At 40.1% G+C, this 19,205-nt stretch overlaps 1 protein-coding gene and 1 pseudogene across 1 annotated transcript in view; both read right to left on the bottom strand.

Moving 5' to 3' along the window:
* MYO3B (myosin IIIB) overlaps nucleotides 1-19,205 on the bottom strand; it is a 428,930-nt gene that overhangs the window by 263,139 nt on the left and 146,586 nt on the right. The gene's annotated exons all lie outside the window — the stretch shown is intronic.
* Nucleotides 14,197-14,350, bottom strand: LOC116757176 (annotated as a pseudogene).

Genomic DNA, 19,205 nt, shown 5'->3' on the forward strand with positions numbered 1-19,205 from the left:
AAGCAGTTCTAAGAGGGAAGTTTATAGCAATACAATCCTACCTTAAGAAACAGGAAACATCTCAAATAAACAACCTAATCTTGCACCTAAAGCAATTAGAGAAAGAAGAACAAAACCCAAAGTTAGCAGAAGGAAAGATATCATAAAGATCAGATCAGAAATAAATGAAAAAGAAATGAAGGAAACGATAGCAAAGATCAATAAAACTAAAAGCTGGTTCTTTGAGAAGATAAACAAAATTGATAAGCCATTAGCCAGACTCATCAAGAAAAAAAGGGAGAAGACTCAAATCAACAGAATTAGAAATGAAAAAGGAGAAGTAACAACTGACACTGCAGAAATACAAAAGATCATGAGAAATTACTACAAGCAACTCTATGCCAATAAAATGGACAACCTGGAACAAATGGACAAATTCTTAGAAATGCACAACCTGCCAAGACTGAATCAGGAAGAAATAGAAAATATGAACAGACCAATCACAAGCACTGAAATTGAAACTGTGACTAAAACTCTTCCAACAAACAAAAGCCCAGGTCCAGACGGCTTCACAGGCGAATTCCATCAAACATTTAGAGAAGAGCTAACACCTATCCTTCTCAAACTCTTCCAAAATATAGCAGAGGGAGGAACACTCCCAAACTCATTCTATGAGGCCACCATCACCCTGATACCAAAACCAGACAAGTATGTCACAAAGAAAGAAAACTACAGGCCAATATCACTGATGAACATAGATGCAAAAATTCTCAACAAAATACTAGCAAACAGAATCCAACAGCACATTAAGAGGATCATACACCATGATCAAGTGGGGTTTATTCCAGGAATGCAAGGATTCTTCAATATACGCAAATCAATCAATGTGATACACCATATTAACAAATTGAAGGAGAAAAATCATATGGTTATCTCAATAGATGCGGAGAAAGCTTTCGACAAAATTCAACACCCATATCAGATAAAAACCCTCCAGAAAGTACGCATAGAGGGAAATTTCCTCAACATAATAAAGGCCATATATGACATATCCACAGACAACATAGTCCTGAATGGTGAAAAACTGAAAGCATTTCCACTAAGATCAGGAACAAGACAAGGTTGCCCACTCTCACCACTCTTATTCAACACAGTTTTGGAAGTTTTAGCCACAGCAATCAGAGAAGAAAACAGAAATAAAATGAATCTAAATCAGAAAAGAAGAAGTAAAGCTGTCACTGTTTGCACATGACATGATACTATACATAGAGAATCCTAAAGATGCTACCAGAAAACTACTAGAGCTAATCAAAAAATTTGGTAAAGTAGCAGGATACAAAATTAATGCACAGAAATCTCTGGCATTCCTATACACTAATGATGAAAAATCTGAAAGTGAAATCAAGAAAACACTCCCATTTACCACTGCAACAAAAAGAATAAAATATCTAGGAATAAACCTCCCTAAGGAGACAATAGACCTGTATGCAGAAAATTAGAAGACACTGATGAAAGAAATTAAAGATGATACAAATAGATGGAGAGATATACCATGTTCTTGGATTGGAAGACTCAACATTGTGAAAATGACTCTACTACCCAAAGCAATCTACAGATTCAATGCAATCCCTATCAAACTACCACTGGCATTTTTCACAGAACTAGAACAAAAAGTTTCACAATTTGTATGGAAACACAAAAGGCCCCAAATAGCCAAAGCAATCTTGAGAACGAAAAACAGAGCTGGAGGAATCAGGCTCCCTGACTTCAGACTATACTACAAAGCTACAGTAATGAAGACAGTATGGTACTGGCACAAAAACAGAAATATAGATCAATGGATCAGGACAGAAAGCCCAGAGATAAACCCACACACATATGGTCACCTTATCTTTGATAAAGGAGGCAGGAATGTACCGTGGAGAAAGGACAGCCTCTTCAATAAGTGGTGCAGGGAAAACTGGACAGGTACATGTGAAAGTATGAAATTAAACACTCCCTAACACCATACACAAAAATAAACTCAAAATGGATTAAAGACCTAAATGTACGGCCAGAAACTATCAAACTCTTAGAGGAAAACATAGGCAGAATACTCTATGACATAAATCACAGCAAGATCCTTTTTAACCCACCTCCTAGAGAAATGGAAATAAAAACAAAAACAAATGGGACCTAATGAAACTTCAAAGCTTTTGCACAGCAAAGGAAACCATAAACAAGACCAAAAGACAACCCTCAGAATGGGAGAAGATATTTGCAAATGAAGCAACTGACAAAGGATTATTCTCCAAAATTTACAAGAAGCTTATGCAGCTCAATAACAAAAAAACAAAAAACCCAATCCAAAAATGGGCAGAAGACCTAAACAGACATTTCTCCAAAGAAGATATACAGAGTGCCAACAAACACATGACAAAATGGTCAACATCATTAATCATTAGAGAAATGCAAATCAAAACTGCAATGAGATATCATCTCATACCGGTCAGAATGGCCATCATCAGAAAATCTAGAAACAATAAATGCTGGAGAGGGTGTGGAGAAAAGGGAACACTCTTGCACTGCTGGTGGGAATGTGAATTGGTACAGCCACTATGGAGAACAGTATGGAGGTTCCTTAAAAAACTACAAATAGAACTACCATATGACCCAGCAATCCCCTACTGGGCATATACCCTGAGAAAAGCATAATTCAAAAATAGTCATGTACCAAGATGTTCATTGCAGCTCTATTTACAATAGCCAGGAGATGGAAACAACCTACGTGTCCATCATCAGATGAATGGATAAAGAAGATGTGGCACATATATACAATGGAATATTACTCAGCCATAAAAAGAAATGAAATTGAGTTATTTGTAGTGAGGTGGATGGACCTAGAGTCTGCCATACAGAGTGAAGTAAGTCAGAAAGAGAAAGCCAAATACCGTATGCTAACACATATATATGGAATCTAAGGGGGAAAAAATGTCACGAAGAACCTAGGGGTAAGACAGGAATAAAGACAGAGACCTACTAGAGAAGGGACTTGAGATATGGGGAGGGGGAAGGGTAAGCTGTGACAAAGTGAGAGAGTGGTGTGGACATATATACACTACCAAATGTAAAATAGATAGTTAGTGGGAAGCAGCCCCATAGCACAGGGAGATCAACTTGGTGCTTTGTGACCACCTAGAGGGGTGGGATAGGGAGGGTGGGAGGGAGAGAGGGAGACGCAAGAGGGAAGAGATATGGGAACATATGTATATGTATAACTGATTCACTTTGTTATAAAGCAGAAACTAACACACCATTGTAAAAAAAAAAAAAAAATACAATTACTTTTAATTAAAAAAAATTGTTTTTAAATAAAATGAGTTCCTGGCTTCAAGGAGCTCACAGTCTGTCTAGTGGCAGAGCTAGAGGCATAAATAAGTAACGATAATGCAGTGTGACGAATGAAACAATGAGAGGAGTGAGGCAGCCAGGAGGGTGTGTTTGCAGTGCATCTTCCCTGACCAGGGGAATTGGTGTGGTAACTGGGAGAGCATTTTCCAGGCAAAGAAAAGCACACAAACAATGGTACAGAGAAGCAGAGTACGGTGTGTACAGGTAGAGCATAAAGTTCAAGATGGGGATCAGAGCAAGCTGAGGCTGGACACGTGGGCAGGAGCCAGACCAGGGAGAGATAATTTGAGCCTGATTCCTGACCAGCCCTTATTTCTCTGTTTAAATAAGATCCTTACCTTTAGTCATCAAAGCACTCATCACTCATTTAATAGAACTACTAGGTCCACCCTAGATCATATTGACCCAAACTGCACTGAAGAGAAGTTCCATGCTTCACGAGACCACAGGTATCTCTGAACCAGCTAACCTGCAAAGGCTGCAACAATACAGTTTCCCTACCAGCCTTTTGGTCCCAGCCATGGACGAGCAGACAGAAGTGACAGCTCCCGTCTGGATCTATGTGCCTCCAAGTGAGTGTAATTCAGTGCTGGAGCCAAAGCCGATGACATGCATTAATTATTACTGTAAGACAGCAATTCGGTGATAAAATACAATATTGTCACTTTCAATACGTACTAAAAGTGATTTACCAGAGCTCATAGGGAACAACTTAGATGACTATCTGATTACAATACACGGGATAAATCACCCTCATCTGAGGGTTAAATTACCCCATCTGACAACTCTACATCAATTTGACAGTTAAAATCAGGGTCCCCATCTTCCCTCCCCAACTTACAGAGTTTGTCCTGGTTCACATGGCTGAAAAATCAGAACAGCAGATAGACCCTCTCCTTTTTCCTTCCATAGCAATTTCCCATCCTTCATGCAGGGTCCAACTGAAGCTCTGTTAAGTCATCTCTAAAAAAACTAATGCACTCACAGGTATCAGCCTTCATGGTAAATAACTGTAGCTCAAAGGCAGCACTCTGTCAGACAGTAAGGTCTAAAATGAATGTTTCCACAAGAGATAGTCTTCAAATATGGCTGCTGTGATCGTTAATTTTATGTGTCAACTGGGCTAAGGGATGCCCCGATAGCTGGTGAAACGTCATTTCTGGGTGTGTCTATGGCGGTGTTTCCAGAAGAGATTAACATTTGATTCAGTAGACTGAGTTAAGAAAACCCACTGTGGGTGGGCCTCATCCAATCCACTGAGGGCCCAGATACAACAAAAAGGGCAAACATACTCTCTCTGCTTGAGCTGAGACCTCCATCGTCTCCTGCCCTTCGTCTAGGGCTTTCAGGCTCAGATCAGGACTTACACCATCAGCCCTACCCCACCTCATCCCCAATTCTCAGGGCTTCAGGCTCAGACTGAATTATACCACCAGCTTTCCTGGTTCTCCAGCTTGTATATAATCTTATTGGTTCTATTTCTCTGGAGAACCCTGACTAATACAGCTGCCAATAATTCCTTCTCTTCCAACACACACGTCTCTCTGCCCAATAAGACTTGGAGTCTGATTCCCCTCCCCCTTGAATCTGGGGTGGCCATGTATTTGCTTTATCTATAGAAGTGACAGTCTGCTAACTCTGGGCCTAACGTTTAAAAAGGCAGGGTGGGGGCTTCCCTGGTGGCGCAGTGGTTGAGAGTCCGCCTGCCAATGCAGGGGACACGGGTTCGTGCCCCAGTCCAGGAAGATCCCACATGCTGCAGAGCGGCTGGGCCTGTGAGCCATGGCCGCTGAGCCTGCGCTCTGCAACGGGAGAGGCCACAACAGTGAGAGGCCCGTGTACCGCAAAAAATAAAAAAATAAAAAAAATAAAAAAAAATAAAAAGGCAGGGTGCTTCAGTTTCGGGGCTCTTGGAGTCCAGCTGCCATATAAGAAGCTTGAGCTAGACTACTGATGATAAGAAGCATGTGAATGAGGACCATAGGCCTTCCTGAACATCCCTTCTTGGAGCTCAGCTAAGCTCCCAGCTAAATGCAACCACATGAGAGACCAGGCTGACATGATGTGCAACATGACTGGGTGGTTCACCCAGTCAACCCATAAAACCATGCTAAATAATAAATCATTGTTGTTTCAAGCCAAAAAAAAAAAAAAAAGAAAAGAAATGTGAACTCTAACTCTGTATCTGTACTCTATAAGCTACAGTTACCCCAGTTCAGGCTCACAGCAAATATCACTAAGTGATCATAATCCTCTATCCTGGAGGTGGCCTCAGAATCCTTCTAACACAGCATTCTAGGAAGGTGATCAGGTGATTAGTGGTGGGATGCAAGATGACACCAATCTGCCATCTCTTTCTACTGTAATTGCTTCCTCTCAGAGAAGTACAAGTGACCGTGAAATCTTAGTGCAGCTAAGTGTATTTGGTTCTTGAAGTCCTCAATAAAGGCCAGCAAATCATTGATAATTACAAAAGTATCCCTCTTTTACTATTGGGCAGTAGGCTTGGGAGGAGGAATTTAACATAAACCCTTAACATTTGAGACATATTAAAAAAACAAAAACAGAAACAAAAATAAAACAGGGAAAGGGAAGAAGGGAAAGAAGGAAAGAAAGAAAAGGAAGAATGAAAATACACTATGGCTTTATGGTGTAATACTAATACTTGAGGTTGTGATGAAACTGTATGTATTAAAGGATTTTACATTTATCCTCGCTGGCAGACATTGCTAACCCACAGCTTAGGGATCAGAGGCCTGGAGAGATCAAATGACTTAAGGTCATGTAACCACCAAGTCATGGGCTACATTAGTTTCCTAGGGCTACTGTAACTAAGCACCACAAACTGATATTTATTCTCTCACAGCTCTGGAGACTGGAAGTCTGAGATCAAGACTTAAGATGAGTAGAGCCATGTTCCCTCTAAAGGTGCTAGAGAAGGATCTATTCAGGCCTCTTTCCTACCTTCTAGTAGTTCCTTGGCTTGTGGTGGCATAGCTCCAATCTTCACATGATGTTCTCTCTGGGTGTGTCTGTATCCAAATTTCCTCTTTTTATAAAGACACCAGTTATACTGGATTAGGGGTCCACGCTACTGCAGCATGATCTCATCTTAACTAATTATAGGTGCAATGGCCCTATTTCCAAATAAGGTCACATTCTGAGATACTGAGGCTTGGGACGTCAACATACGAAGTTTTAGGGGTACAATTCAACCCATATCATGGGGTGATCAAGGCTAGACTTTCTGTACATGTGTGAGGAGCACTGCTTGAGCGTAAGGGTTTAAGTTTTGGGCCTCCCTTAAAGGCAAGAATTCTCACTATTCACTAAAATATAGCCTTTTAAATAAAATTTTTCTTTCAAAAAAAATCCAATAGTCCTTCACATCAAAAGTCAATTATGGGATTTTTTCCTCCACTCATAAACCTGGTATGATAGCTATATCATACACCTGATGACCTCAGGAGGTTCCAAATTAAAATACTGAGAGGTCACCAGAAGCCACACACATACCCAAAAGGAGATGAAAGACCAAGAGAATCTATAATGATTTATTATATTTGAAAACACTGTTATAAATTTTGAATACACTTAAAAAAAAGAGTCCCTCCCATCAGGAAACTTGCACAAGCCTCTTAGATAGCCTCATCCACCAAAGGGGCAGACAGCAGAAGCAAGAAGAGCTACAATTCTCCAGCCTGTGGAAGAAAAGCCACATTCACAGAAAGAGAGACAAAATGAAAAGGCAGAGGACTATGTATCCGATGAAGGAACAAGATAAAACCCCAGAAGAACAACTAAATGAAGTGGAGAAACCTTCCAGAAAAAGAATTCAGAATAATGATAGTGAAGATGTTCCAGGACCTCGGAAAAAGAATGGAGGCAAAGATCGAGAAGATGTAAGAAATGTTTAACAAAGACCTAGAAGAATTAAAGAACAAACACCTAGAAGAATTAAAGGACAAACAAACAGAGATAAACATTACAATAACTGAAATGAAAACTACACTAGAAGGAATCAATAGCAGAATAACTGAGGCAGAAGAACAGATAAGTGCCCTGGAAGACAGAATGGTGGAATGCACTGCTGTGGAACAGAATAAAGAAAAAAGAATGAAAAGAAATGAAGACAGCCTAAGAGACATCTAGGACAATATTAAATGCACCAACATTCACATTATAGGGGTCCCAGAAGGAGAAGAGAGAGAGAAAGGACCAGAGAAAACATTTGAAGAGATTATAGTCAAAAACTTCCCTAACATGGGAAAGGAAATAGCCACCTAAACCCAGGAAGCGCAGAGAGTCCCAGGCAGGATAAACCCAAGAAGAAACACACTGAGACACACAGTAATCAAACTGACAAAAATTACAGACAAAGAAAAATTATTGAAAGCAACAAGGGAAAAATGACAAATAACATACAAGGGAACTCCCATAAGGTTAACAGCTGATTTCTCAGCAGAAACTCTACAGGCCAGAAGAGAGTGGCACAATATATTTAAAGTGATTAAACGGAAGAATCTACAACCAAGATTGCTCTACCCGGCAAGGATCTCATTCAGATTCGACAGAGAAATCAAAAGTTTTACAGACGAGCAAAAGCTAAGAGAATTCGGCACCACCAAACCAGCTCTACAACAAACGCTAAAGGAACTTCTCTAACTGGGAAACACAAGAGAAGAAAAGGACCTACAAAAACAAACTCATAACAATTAAGACAATGGTAATAGGAACATACATATTGATAATTACCTTAAATGTGAATGGATTCAATGCTCCAACCAAAAGACACTGGCTCACTGAATGGATACAAAAACAAGACCCATATATATGTTGTCTACAAGAGACCCACTTCAGACCCAGGGACACATACAGACTGAAAGTGAGGGCATGGAAAAAGATATTCCATGCAAATGGAAACCAAAAGAAAGCTGGAGTAGCAATACTCATCAGATAAAATGAACTTTAAAATAAAGACTGTTATGAGACACAAGGAAGGACACTACATAATGATCAAGGGATCAATCTAAGAAGATGTAACAATTATAAATATATATGTACCCAACATAGGAGCACCTCAATACATAAGGCAACTGCTAACAGCTTTAAAAGAGGAAATCTACAGTAACACAACAATATTGGGGGACTTTAACACTTCACTTACACCAATGGACAGATCATCAGACAGAAAATTAATAAGGAAACACAAGCTTTAAATGACACAATAGACCAGATAGATTTAATTGATACTTATAGGACATTCCATCCAAAGACAGCAGATTACACTTTCTTCTCAAGTGCACAAAAAACATTCTCCAGGATAGATCATATCTAGGGTCACAAATAAAGCCTCGGTAAATTTAAGAAAACTGAAATCATTTCAAGAATCTTTTCCGACCACAATGCTATGAGATTAGAAATCAATTACAGGGGGAAAAAACCGTAAAAAAACACAGACACTTGGAGGCTAAACAATATGTTACTAAATAACCAAGAGATCACTGAAGAAACCAAGGAGGAAATCAAAAAATACCTAGAGACAAATGACAACAAAAACACGACAATCCAAAACCTATGGGACGCAGCAAAAGCAGTTCTAAGACAGAAGTTTATAGCAATACAATCCTACCTCAAGAAACAAGAAAAGTCTGAAATAAACAATCTAAACTTACACCTAAAGAAATTAGAGAAAGAAGAACAAACAAAACCCAAAGATAGTAGAAGAAAAGAAATCATAAAGATCAGAGCAAAAATAAATGAAATAGAAACAAAGAAAACAATAGCAAAACTCAATAAAACTAAAAACTGGTTCTTTGAGAAGATAAACAAAATTGATAAAACTTTAGCCAGATGCATCAGGAAAAAGAGGGAGAGGACTCAAATCAATAAAATTAGAAATGAAAAAGGAGAACTTACAATGGACCCCACAGAAATACAAAGCATCATAAGAGACTACTACAAGCAACTCTATGCCAATAAAATGGACAACCTGGAAGAAATAGACAAATACTTAGAAAGGTATAACCTTCCAAGACTGAACCAGGAAGAAATAGAAAATATGAACAGACCAATCACAAGTAATGAAACTGAAACTGTGATTAAAAATCTTCCAACAAACAAAAGTCCAGGACCAGATGGCTTCACAGGTGAATTCTATCAAACATTTAGAGAAGAGCTAAATGTTTGATAGAATCCCATCCTTCTCAAACTCTTCCAAAAAACTGCAGAGGAAGGAACACTCCCAAACTCATTCTATGAAGCCACCATCACCCTGATACCAAAACCAGACAGAGATACTACAATAAAGAAAATTACAGGGCTTCCCTGGTGGTGCAGTGGTTGAGAGTCCGCCTGCCGATGCAGGGGACGTGGGTTCGTGCCCCGGTCAGGGAAGATCCCACATGCCGCAGAGCGGCTGGGCCCGTGAGCCATGGCCACTGAGCCTGTGCGTCCGGAGCCTGTGCTCCGCAACGGGAGAGGCCACAACAGTGAGAGGCCCGCGTACCGCAAAAAAAAAAAAAAATTAAAATTACAGACCAATATCACTGATGAATATAGATGCAAAAATCGTCAACAAAATACTAGCAAACCGAATCCAACAACACATTAAAAGGATCATACACCGTGATCTACTGGGATTCATTTGAGGGATGCAAGCATTCTTCAATATACGCAAATCAATCCATGTGTTATACCATATTGACAAATTGAAGAATAAAAACCATATGATCATCTCAATAGATGCAGAAAAATCTTGACAAAATTCAACACCCATTTATGATAAAAACTCTCCAGAAAGTGCGCATAGAGGGAACGTACCTCAACATAATAAAGCCCATATATGACAAACCCACAGCCAACATCGTTCTCAATGGTGAAAAACTGAAACCATTTCCTCTAAGATCAAGAACAAGACAAGGTTGCCCACTCTCACTGCTATTATTCAACATAGTTTTGGAAGTTTTAGCCACAGCAATCAGAGAAGAAAAAGAAATGAAAGGAATACAAACTGGAAAAGAGGAAGTAAAACTGTCACTGTTTGCAGATGACATGATACTGTACATAGAGAATCCTAGAGATGCCACCAGAAAACTACTAGAGCTAATTAATGAATTTGGTAAAGTAGCAGGATACAAAATTAATGCACAGAAATCACTTGCATTCCTATACACTAACAACGAAAGATCAGAAAGAGAAATTAAGGAAACAACTCCCATTCACCACTGTAACAAAAAGAATAAAATACCTAGAAGTAAACCTACCTAAGGAGGTAAAAGACCTTTATTCAGAAAACTATACGACACTGATGAAAGAAATCAAAGATAACACAAACAGATGGAGAGATATACCATGTTCTTGGATTGGAAGAATCAATACTGTGAAAATGACTATACTACCCAAAGCAATCTACAGATTCAATGCAATCCCTATCAAACTACCAGTTTTTACAGAACTAGGACAAAAAATCTTAAAATTTTTATGGAGACACAAAAGACCCCAAATAGCCAAAGTGGTCTTGAGGGAAAAAAAAGGAGCTGGATGAATGAGACTCCCTGACTTCAGACTATACTACAAAGCTACAGTAATCAAGACAATATGGTACTGGCACAAAAACAGAAATATAGATCAATGTAACAGGATAGAAAGACCAGAGATAAACCCATATACCTATGGTCAACTAATCTATGACAAAGGAGGCAAGGATATACAATGGAGAAAAGACAGTCTCTTTAATAAGTGGTGCTGGGAAACCTGGACAGCTACATGTAAAAGAATGAAATTAGAACACTCCCTAACACCATACACAAAAATAAATTCAAAATGGTTTAGAGACCTAAATGTAAGACCGGACACTATAAAACTCTTAGAGGAAAACATAGGCAGAACACTCTTTGACATAAATCACAGCAAGATCTTTTTTGACCCACCTCCTAGAGTAATGGAAATAAAAACAAAAATATACAAATGGGACCTAATGAAACTTAAAAGCTTTTGAACCGCAAAGGAAACTACAAACGAGATGAAAATACAATCCTTAGAATGGGAGAAAATATTTGCAAACGAATCAATGGACAAAGATTAATCTCCAAAATACATAAACAGCTCATGCAGCTCAATATTAAAAAAACAAACAACCCAATCAAAAAATGGGCAGAAGACCTAAATAGACATTTCTCCAAAGAAGGCATACAGATGGCCAAGAAGCACATGAAAAGCTGCTCAACATCACTAATTATTAGAGAAACGCAAATCAAAACTACCCTGAGGTATCAACTCACACCAGTTAGAATGGGCATCATCAGAAAATCTACAAACAACAAATGCTGGAGAGGGTGTGAAGAAAAGGGAACCCTCTTGCACTGTTGGTGGAAATATAAATTGATACAGCCACTATGGAGAACAGTATGGAGATTCCTTAAAAAACTAAAAATAGAATTACCATATGATCCAGCAATCCCACTACTGGGCCTATATCCAGAGAAAACCATAATTCAAAAGACACATGCACCCCATTGTTCAATGCAGCACTATTTACAATAGCCAGGTCATGGAAGCAACCTAAATACCCATCAACAGACGAATGGATAAAGAAGATGTGGTACATATATACGATGGAATATTACTCAGCCATAAAAAGGAATGGAATTGGGTCATTTGTAGAGACGTGGATGGATCTAGAGACTGTCATACAGAGTGAAGTAAGCCAGAAAGAGAAAAACAAATATCATATGTTAACACATATACGTGGAATCTAGAAAAACGGCACAGATGAATGTGTTTGCAAGGCAGAAAAAGAGACACAGATGTAGAGGACAAACCTATGGACACCAAGTGGGGGAAAGTGGCAGGGGTGTGTGTGGTGGGATGAATTGGGAGATTGGGATTAATATATATACACTAATATGTATAAAATAGATAACTATTAAGAACCTGCTGTATAAAAAATAAAATTCAAAAATTTAAAAATTCAAAAAAAAAAAAGCGGCCTTTTCCTCCTTAGTGCCAAATGGTGATGTCTGTTATTTTTAACCCTGCCAGAAATTATCAGTGGGTTGGAAGAATGTAGTACTATGACATGAGCCTTCATTTCCATTTTTAATTAAAATTCTTACTGATTCTGAGCCAGATGTGCTTTGTCACCAGAGCCTGTGGAAGCTCCACAGTGGAAACTACAGTGGCCTGGGAATGGAGGAGCAGGCAGGAATCTGGGGCTTAGCATCAAATCAAAAGAACATCACAGCCCTTGGGAGAAGACCAGGAGGCATGTGAACCTGGCCACTCCATGCTCATACCTTGTCCTTAATTTCCTCATCTCTCTCAGGCAACAGGTCAGCCTTGGTGGGGGATCATGACTGCCTTTCCTCAAGATCCACCTCTGTTTTGACTCATCACCCCATAGAACCCCCTGGCTCTGCTTCCTGACTCCCTCATCTCTTGAGGTCAGCACTATTCTAAGTTACAATATTCATCATGATCACTCACATTTGCTGAGCTCTCAGTCAGTATCTCACTTAATTCTTACAACACTCTATAAAGGAGCATGATTCCAGACTGTCTACACACTCTCCACTTGCCATAGGGATAGAGCTCTGGTACTGACCTGGGCCTGCAGCTGCCCTGTCCAAAGACTGCATTTCTCAGCTTCTTTTGTAGCTAGGTGTGGCCACGTGATTAACTGCAGCTAACAATACATTGTATGAAACTGCCAGAAAGTCTTCTTAGAGACAGGAAACTTCCATTTTCCTCTCCTTCCATCTGCCCATAAATGTTGGAGCTACAGCAGCCATCTTGGCCCATGAGGTGCCCTTGGGAATGAAAACAACACTTAATGGGGCAGCACGAGGCCAGGAGTCTGGGTGGTTGCCACACACCCTGCCAGACCAGCAGTACATGCATGGTTTGACTCCCAGCTTACTTCATGTGAGAGGAAATAAAAATCCATCCTGTTTAAGCCACTGTTATTTGGGATTTTCTATCACAGCAGACCTGATCTTAATCCCAAGTGGTTAAGAATTAGTACTTCCATTTTACAGACTGAGGCTCAGAGAGGTTAAATAACTTGTTCAAGGTGAAAAATGTCGGTGGCAGTGCTAGAATACAACCTGACTTCAGATCCTGTGCTCTTAATCTCCCCAACATGTGTTCTCTGAAAAGACCTTTTCCCATGCTGAAGACAGTGGAGTCATGGTTAACTCTTCCCTCTCTGTAGCACCTGTCTCCTCCCATAGTTAGCTGCCATGCTCTGTGGGTTCTGCTGCCCGGGGTCTTGGCAGCCATTTCCTGCCCCAGTGCTCCCTCCTTACCAAGAAAGGTGTGGCCAGCAGACAGCAGAGATAGAGGCCTCAGCCTAGAGAAGGTCTGCGCTGGGATGTGGGTAGAGCTAGGGCTGTCTGCGCTTCTGTTTGCCTCCTGCTGGGGGTGGTCTCTAGGCTGAGCTTGAGGGGCTCTGCTGTTGCCCTTGAGAAGGGAGCCGAGGAGTGTGTGTGTGTGTGTGTGTGTGTGTGTGTGTGTGTGTGTGTCCGTGTCCTGAGCTGTGAAAGTCAGTGAGCTGAAATCTAAATAAAGAGAAGCTGGACAGCAGATTGAAATATTCCAGAGGTGTTGACACTTTCAGGAGGTCATTGACACTTTCTTTTTTTTCCAAACAAAAGGTGTCACACTTTATTACTGAACCTACTAGTGCAAAAGCAAAGAAACAAAGAGAAAAATAATAGCCTCCTCACAAATGTCCAACTGTCCAGATAGTGGTGATGTTTTCAGCTTGATGGGGTAAGACGTTGGTGGCCTTAGCATCACCACGTGTGCCATCTCATGTGTGATTCCTTACAGACCCAGCTTGGTTCTTCTCCAATATCTGCTCTTAGAGTTACACCTGACTTTAAAACCAGTTTTTCCATGTGAATCCACTAGGGAATGGAATGGGACAATTCTGCCTTTGTTTCTTGGCCAAGAACTGCTTGATCCTGAAAGTCTTGTGAGAAGAACAGAGTCAACCGCATACCCCACGATGGCAGGGAAAGGGAGGGAGCCAGTGACACTTTCAAAAAAGCAGTTTCAGGATAGTGGTATGGCCAAATGCAAAGGATGATAAAAATAACAGCTACTGTTGGCTGAGCGTGAATATATACGAAGCAAGTCTTCTGGTGTTCAAATCCCAGCTCCAGTCCTTAATAGCTGTGGTCTTGGGACTCTTGGACTCTTTCAACCTCAATTTCTGTAAAGTGGGGATATTAGAACTACATCATACGACTGTGAGGATTAAGCCAATTGTGTGACGTGCAGAGAACAGAGCCTGGCACGAGTAAGAGTTACACATGTTAGTTATTATTTTCTGCCAGGTTCTACATACATATTATATAATTTAATCCTTATAGTAACCCTCTGAGATGGGTATTCTCAGCCCCAATTTGACAACTGAAAAGCAAAGGTCAGAGAGGTTAAATACTTCCCCCCAGGTTACAGAGCTATTAAGTGACACAGCTGGATGGTACACACTGCTCTTCCACAGCTGCCTCTTCTTGATGATAAGTCAGGCAGCACACGGGGGAGGGGCTGAGGGGGAACAGGCTGTGGACGGACGTGTGAGCCACACCCTCATCTCCCCACCCCCAGCCCCCACACACCAGGTGCGGGGACATACAGACAGCGCAGAGTTCACCACCACTTGTTTATTTCAACTGCAGATTCTTTTTGATTTACATTATGAAATTCAAGTAAGATTTTTTTTTAAAGAAGAAAGAAAAGCCATTATGGAATAAATGGTACAGACAGTACATTCTAACCTTATCTAAAAGTCACCTAACATCAAAAAATCTACCAACAATAAATGGTGGAGAAGGTGTAGAGTAAAGGGAACCCTCCAACACTGTTGATGGGAATGTAAATTGGTACAGCCACTATGGAGAACAGTAAGGAGGTTCCTTAAAAAACTAAAAATAGGGGCTTCCCTGGTGGCGCAGTGGTTGAGAGTCCGCCTGCCGATGCAGGGGACACGGGTTCGTGCCCCGGTCTGGGAAGATCCCACATGCCGTGGAGCGGCTGGGCCCGTGAGCCATGGCTGCTGAGCCTGCGCGTCCGGAGCCTGTGCTCCACAACAGGAGAGGCCACAGCAGTGAGGGGCCCGCGTACTGCAAAAAAAAAAAAAAAAAAAAAAAAACTAAAAATAGAGCCACTATGTGACCCAGCAATCCCACTCCTGGGCATATACCTGGAGAAAACCATAATTTGAAAGGATGCATGCACCTCGATGTTCACTGCAGCACTATTTACAATAGCCAGGACATGGAAGCAACCTAAATGTCCATCAACAAAGGAATGGATAAAGAAGATGTGGTACAAATATACAATGGAATATTACTCAGCCATAAAAAGCAACAAAATAATGCCATTTGCAGCAACATGGATGGACCTAGAGATTGTCATACAGAGTGAAGTAAGAAAGAGAAAGACAAATATAATAACGCTTATATGTGGAATTTAGAAAAATGGTGCAGATGAACTTATTTGCAAAGCAGAAATAGAGTCACAGATGTAGAAAATAAACTTGTGGTTACCAAAGGGGGAAGGGGGGAATGGGATGAACTGGGAGATTGGGATTGACATATATACACTGCCTTATATAAAATGGGTAACTAATGAGAACCTACTGTATAGCACAGGGAACTCTACTCAGTGCTCTGTGGTGACCTAAATGGGAAGGGAATCTGAAAAAAGAGGGGATATATATATATATGTATAACTGATTCACTTTGCTGTATAGCAGAAGCTAACACAACATTGTAAAGCAACTACACTCCAATAAAAATTAATAAAAATAAAAGTCACCTAACATAATGTGCCTCAAGGACTAATATGAAATCTATGACATATGCTCCAGACCTGGTTTCTTACAAGATGTAAACTCAGCATTTGGTGCGAAATAAACAGAATATGCTGGCTAGAGTCTGGAGCACCTACTTATTATGCATTTTGCTTATTTTGGATGAAGCTAAACCTGTCATTGCCACGGTTCCCAGGACAACATATTCCAGGTATGTGTGGATACTGCACCGTGTTTCAAACCTCAAGTCATACTGAGTCACTTCTTGGTTTATACCATGAGAGAAGCAGATTTTATCAGCTGAGTTTGTAAGTGGAGTACAAGTGAGATCAAATCAGTCCCTCGGTGTCTTTAGATGGTCTATTAGGTAATCTAAATTAGATGCTCTTCAGGGAGATATAACCTTGAAACACACAGCTTTATTTGTTCTCCTCATAAAGGGAAAAAAATCCCAATTTTTCAAAATGAGAAAGAAGTTGGGTTGCATTTATAAGTATATTGATCAATGTATGTTTAGAGGTGAGAGGAGAATTGGGGTTTTTTAAAATTAGAATTTTTTTTTAGCTTCTCCATGAGTTTTTATTAATTCACCAATTCCCTATAGCTCAAGAGATGCTAATTAATTCAAGAAACCGTAATAGCTAATCATTGGCTAAATAAATCTGAAATGGAGAGAGTCTGTCACTGGAGATACCACTGCTCATTTTAATTAAAATTACCAATTTGTGAAGTAATGTAAATAAAGGTTACTGTATCCTTCTACTCAGGAAGCATTAACACTGTGCATGGCCACCTGAGAATCCATGAGGACTTAAAAAGCCAAGAATACTTGTAGAATCTTATCAGTTTCTGAGTTAGAATATGTATCATTCCAAGCGTGTTGTTCATTGACATTATAAACCTATGTGGAATTACGCTGCCTTGAAACACAAAACGGAGAGTGGCAAAGGACTGAGAATTGTTGCCTTGAAGGGAATACACTCAATGTCAAGGAATCAACCACCCCAAAATGGTTACCTTTAAACATTCAGGCCTACAGAAAAGCAGATGTTCCAGGTCTGAGTTTCAATTTTTAAGGAACAGATTTATGCAAATGCCCATTTGTTTTAGTACTTTAGTAGCTAGGGTGATCTCACCTTGTTAACATTCAGTGCAACTGCTTATAGCCATTCTAATGTCATTTGCAGGGATAGGAAAGGTCGCCTCAACATTTCATGACTAAATGGCAGGGCTCGACCACCATGCTCACCCTAGGAAGTAGACACACCTGGACACTTAGCTGCTCAAGCCAGCCAACCCTGGAAAGCAGTGTGTGCGTGGGCAACCATATAGTTCAAGTCATCACTGAGTCCAAAGCTGAGCAGCCATAGTGCTCTTGATGGATTTGCCCTTGACGAAGAGAAATCCATCTTTATTGTCTCACTAGTCAGCTCAAGAGCCATTGATGAAGTCCTAAATCTAATTCTTAATAATACCCCAAACGTTTTAGAGGCAAAGTGAAAAAGCAGAGTTCACAGATACCTTTTGGCCAAAGGTTGGGAAACTATTTTTGTTTTTTAGTCCAAAGATCTGAAATTAGTTTGAACTGAAAATAGAAGTGACATCCTTTAGGACCAAGGTGAAGCTGCCAAAGGAAAATTGTTATCTTATCAAAAGGCTACTTCTGAACGGAGCCTCCTGACAGATACAGAAGTCTGGCTGGGACTTGAACCAGATAAACTTGTTATGCAAATAGCTTTAGCCAAAGGGGAAAGGGCTGATAATGAAATCGCCACAAAGCCAACCACACATTACAGAGGTGACAAAAAACATCAAGCAGCGACCTACCATATGCATAAAAAGCAGTGCAGAATTTACGTGAGCATCATGTTTAATTTATCAAAACTAAGCTGTCAGGAGTCATGCTTTGACAAATGCATAACTAACACATATAAATGAGTCAATTATCACTAATGACCACAGGTTCAAAACCAAACAGGCTGATGTTTCCTTTCTCTTTTTTTAACCCTCAAAATAGGTTTACTAATAGGATTTCGGACCTTAAAAGCTCTCCTCCTGTCTCTAAATAAAGAAGGCTGGAAACATGTCTGAAAAACACTAAGCCATAGCCTGGTACTTATATCCTGCCTCTGCTCTCACCCATGCACTTATTTCTCTTCTCTCTCTCTCTCTCTCTCTCTCTCTCTCACACACACACACACACACACACACACACACACACACACACACACACACAGAGTTCCCTGTCTACACAGCTGTGATCACTGTCCTGCAGCCTGGTCAATCCCTTCAGACCCCTGCAGCAACAATGAGAAGCCATAAGGTCCTCTGGTGAGTGGTGACCATCATGGACCAAGAAAGACTGAAATTACTGAATTGACTCTGCTATGGTTCAGCAGTCACGTGGGGATAGGGTATTAAAGGTTTTAAAGCTGTTAAAATTTTTCTTGTCCTGTTTATTCTTTAGAAAGAACCAGTTTAGTTTACTCTAATACAATGCACTGTGGCCCCATTTACAATGGGAATTGAGGAAATTTTCTGGATAATTCAGGCTAAAAAACTTTTCCTAAATTACCAGATAATCATCTTCCCACCTCAGTCCCAGCAATAATGAAAATTTTATAATCTGGAGGTCTTAATTCTTCATCCTTTTTCCCTTTCCCTCCCAATATGAGCAAGGAAAGTATAAAAATAAGCCAAGGCTCTCTCTTTAAATAGACATTTCTAACCCAGTGAGTGTCTTTGTTTACATTTAATTAGAGATTTGAACAAATAGAATGAAATAGAAAATTAAAATTACATTTGGTAGTCTGGCTCCTTTATGAAACCAAAGGGCATTATTTGGGAATCGTGGGTAGTTTTCTACCTAAAAATATAAAATATAATAATTAGTTCCTAATCTTGATAGTTACATTCCTAAAAATCTTGTAAAAGGAAAACTCATGATTGAAGAATCTCAGATGTTATGGGGAAAACAGGACTGGGGGGCTGAGGTCAGGAAAGAATCCATTAA

Source organism: Phocoena sinus, chromosome 7 (genome assembly GCF_008692025.1).
Source record: "Phocoena sinus isolate mPhoSin1 chromosome 7, mPhoSin1.pri, whole genome shotgun sequence".
NCBI classification, from domain to species: Eukaryota; Metazoa; Chordata; class Mammalia; order Artiodactyla; family Phocoenidae; genus Phocoena; species Phocoena sinus.